Source organism: Polyodon spathula, chromosome 30 (assembly GCF_017654505.1).
Source record: "Polyodon spathula isolate WHYD16114869_AA chromosome 30, ASM1765450v1, whole genome shotgun sequence".
NCBI classification, from domain to species: Eukaryota; Metazoa; Chordata; class Actinopteri; order Acipenseriformes; family Polyodontidae; genus Polyodon; species Polyodon spathula.
The window spans coordinates 8,524,508-8,528,923 of record NC_054563.1 but is presented as its reverse complement, the minus strand read 5'-3'; the positions used below and the strand labels follow the sequence as shown (position 1 = coordinate 8,528,923).

Below are 4,416 nucleotides of genomic sequence, written 5' to 3'. Positions count from 1 at the left end.
GCTTATTCTATACAGGTTTGCATGCTAAAATTAACCACTGCCATACGAAATAGATTTCCTTCTAATGCAATAGTCTTCCTTGTAAACCTCCTTAGGGCTTGTGTTAGACTAATTGAGCAGCCCGTTCCTGCTGTCTCCCATGCATCTCCTTCATACCACTTAGTAATCTACATGCTTCAATAACTTGAATTAGGAATGGTTACCAACACACCATCATTCACAAGCAAGTGTGAATGTCCTGCAAAAAAAATAAATACATCAAAGACATTGTGGTTTTAAAAAGCTAAATTAAACAAAAACACGGTGGTGTTATATGATTTAAAAAATTTAAAAATTTAAAAAATCACCAAAATCTAAAACAACCAATCGAAGGTTTTGTGAACAGGGCCCATAGCATCTCCACACAAAACAATTGCGTATAGTAAATCCTCAGGCTTCTATGGGACTGAAACTGAAATTGTATAGCAAAGTGATCACAGGGCTGGAAACCAGACTCCCATTGCAAAGCGGTCTGATCCATTCCTGGTTTTGACCGAGTTCATCCAGACACACCTGAGCGTTCTTTTCCTACCACCGCCTCTTCACTCCATTTGCACTCACTCACCTGCACTGATGGTCTGAATGTTTATATTGGATCACACACTTTGTAACTGCTTTGGCAACACTGCTAATGTTCTCGTGCCAATAAAGCACCTGCATTACACCTTTAGGCTGTGTAAATATCGATATACCTTCTGCCATGTCAGGAGCCTGGCCTCCAGCTGGGGAGCTGCCAGGACCTGAAGAGATGGATCTGCAGAGCATGGAGGGCAGGCTGCGCAGGACCTGGAACCTGTGAAACAAGCCATCTGTTTACATGCTGGTCTGACTCTGCTGCAGCCGCATAGTGAACACTTTATATTGAAACAAACCACCTGTTTACATGCTGGTCTGACTCTGCTGCAGCGTCATAGTGAACACTTTATATTGAAACAAACCACCTGTTTACATGCTGGTCTGACTCTGCTGCAGCCGCATAGTGAACACTTTATATCATGTATACTAACCCTAATGTACAATATGTATCTAGCGCTACAGTTATATCTAAGCATTTATAAAAAGGGCATCCCACAGCTTGTTGAATTATGCACCGCTTCACACACACAGGATTAGTTGTTTAAAACAGCCCCAGTAGGTTTGAAAGGGTTAATGACACGTCTTTGAAACACACGTGTATAACCTCACAGCATTGTAACAGTAGCCTCAGCAGTGCCTCCGCGATTCTGTGCTCCCTTTTTTAATTTTTAATCGCTTTTGCTCATACCGTCACACAACATTGTGTTGCATACATGGGCCAAAACATGGATTTCAATTTCAAAATCTCTGAAGAAATACCGATTCGCATTATTTCAGTTTAGTGGGGCGGCTTTCGGGCTGAACTCGAAATATACTGGAATCTGAGTCAGCAGGGAAACCTAACCTCTGCCCCGCCCTGGGAAACATGCAGACAAATGAAGACAGTGTTCTGCATTCCTGTTCATGTGTAATAACTGAACACTATGCCGAGGACGCTGCTTCACACCCATTAATAAACTGCATTTCTTTATAGCGCGATTCGCATGTGTACTCGTTATATACCTAGCCGAGTACCAGCCAGTAAATCCACTCCAGAAACACAGGCAGCATTTGCATGCGTTTCTGTAATTCAAACGGTAATGCTACCCACCTCAGCCTCAACATCGTCCTGTTTATCGCTGAAGTGTTTCAAGGCACAGATAGAAATTGTTGGAGGATGTTTACAGAACGCGAAAATCCACTTCCAGGTCGACCGCGTCAAGGTCCTGAGCGCAGCCAGATTTCTGACGTAGAAATAGCGACCTCGGTCTTCAAAACAAGCCCAAAAGAAGCGAGAGCCTAGCCACGCCCCATTCCATGTCACATCAATCTTTCACAGCGAGCAGGCGTGTGGGGGCTTAGCGGTCAACCTGCCTTTCGCTGATAAGTGTTTGAAATATGCGCTATATCTCAGCCTCAGGCGACTCGTGTCATTTTTAAATATGTATTTAGAGACTACAGTTAAAGGTAGACGCATTTAAAATAATTTCAACTCAGATCATTCGCCTTTCTCCCATACTGCAAGTGTAGCACTGATACGACTACACTATCAGCAGTTAGCACTAGTCTTGAGCACTATATTGCATCACAGTAACTGAATAGCGAATATCACTATAAGTTTGATGCATAATCCAGACAATGTTAGCGTAGTATGAAATTCTGAATGCAACTTTCAATAAACCAAAACGTGAGCAAGAATTAAGCAATATAGTGAAGCACGGTTTAGCATAATAAATACAGCATGAATAGGGCCCTGAGAAATGCACGGGAAAATAGAACGACGGGACCTGCAAATCAGATCTAAACCTCCAGGTGTCAGTGTAGCCACTCCTGCGAAACAGATCGAAAAAAATAATTAAGAATCGACACATTCGATTCTGCATAATTACAAAACGCCCCCAGTTACGAGGGACAATTATAACCATTCTAGAAACTGGTGCATTTAAGAAAACGCTAACCTCGGAACTTGCTTTTTTAGAAAAAAAATGGATGCACCAGCAAAAATCAAAAAGCATTGCTTTGAGAGATCACACGCAGCAATATCACCTGGCGTCTCAGCTCTCCCCGACCGCAACGCATGGAAAGGGACTAGTGGAGCTTATACAGTGGGTTCAAATCTACCGTTAATATTCATCAAAAGTACAATACAGTTGCAGAGTTAATAAATGCACACCAAGCACTCGCACAAGAGATGCACAGCACAGATACCAGTACAAACAGTGTGTGGGAAACTTTCCACAAAGTGTATGATAAAAACCGCCGAGTTACTACAACCCCGATCAAAGCAGAATAACACCGCGTTTTATTCAAGAAGCTCACAAGTTTGTGACGTCAGTAAGGAGTTTCTACCCACAGCATGTTTGTAGTTTGTATAAAGAACCCGTCCTGTTAGATTGTATTCCAGGGTTCGGTGCTCACTGTAAATCAGAAATGGAGGGATATCAGCTATATACACTACGTAGGAGTTCTCTGAAATACAATATTGAAAGAAACTTCCTTTTAAAATCCTGTTATAGGAATTCACAGGGGTGTAAGGGGTTAAATAAATGTCAGTAGCCATCGACTGCGTTCTGTTTATTAATCTGCTAATATGTACTTTGTCGTAGTGGGATGAGCAATTCAAATGGTTAATGTAAGAGATGATTGTTTAATGATTGATCATTACACGGCTTGTAGATAAATCGACACCGTGGAGCTAGAGAACTAATTTACAGGTTTAAAAAAAATAAGTGAAAAACACAGGGCCCTAATTATAGAAAATAAGGTGTAGTGTGTGTTTTTACTGCGTTACAGCACTAGGTGGCAGCAGAGACACTGCAGTGACTCCAGAGCGTGTACACAAGGAATGGCTTCGAGTCTAACTCCGTGCACAAGCATGTATCAGACATTAAGTTGAGCAAAAGTTTTCTTTATTTTTTATTTTAGGGAGTGGAAGTGGGGATGTTTTTAAGGGACTCTAAAGGTGATTGAGTTTTCTGTACCGAGGATGAGACAGATTATGCAAACCATACTCCTCTTTCTTTTATATAACCACTATAAACCGTGGTTACATGGGCTGAAAATGAAAGTGTAAAAATAATTTGAATAAAACAAATAACAATTTCATCATGGCCGGCGTATTTTCCATGATACAGTAGTACTGTAAAACCTTAAGACCTTTTTTTCGTCGTACTGAATGTAGGCTATGAAGCATATATTTAAAACGTGAAACATATACCGGTAGTATATCAGGAACTTGCGAAGTACAAAGAAACGGAGGATCAAGCTATATCCTCGTCACCGCGCATTGTATCCCCTGCTACTGGAGATAATAAAAACAGCTATCTTCATGATCGCCTAATTACACTTCTCCAAATGTACACGGGCAATTTCTCACCCTAAGCTTTATCTCCTCGAATGCAAACATACAATATATATATCTGAAAGTGTTTTACATCGTACTTGAGCTGTATTGCACGTATTTTATTACTGTGTGTCTCCCTAGCCCCTAGGGCCATGTTAGTTATTACTGTCACCACTTCCACTTTCTGAAGTCCCGGTGCAGTACGCAATATGCCTGACGAGCAGACAGGCTGCTTCCTAGATTATAATACCAGGGATTCAGCAGCTAAATATATTCTTACAGTTTGCATCTTCACCACCAGGGGGGGCACGCTGCGGCCGCTTTCCAGCCAGATCACTGGACCTTACCAAAAGTCACGAGACACAAACAAGGGAAACGGTGACGTAGAGCCAATTCCTTCCTATGATTGGTCACCAAGCTAGCGTTGCTAACGACGTCATTGCGAAAGCCGCGGAGAGAGGGTATAAGTAGAGCGCCTG

At 41.9% G+C, this 4,416-nt stretch overlaps 1 long non-coding RNA gene across 1 annotated transcript; it reads right to left on the bottom strand.

The window, feature by feature from the left end:
- Positions 1 to 6: 6 nt before the first annotated feature.
- LOC121302932 lies at positions 7 to 1,850 on the bottom strand. The gene is made up of 3 exons (XR_005947735.1): positions 1,706 to 1,850; positions 732 to 832; positions 7 to 238 (listed from the first exon to the last, which is right to left on the bottom strand). It is a non-coding gene; the product is annotated as an uncharacterized LOC121302932 (long non-coding RNA).
- Between the last annotated feature and the right edge of the window lie 2,566 nt (positions 1,851 to 4,416).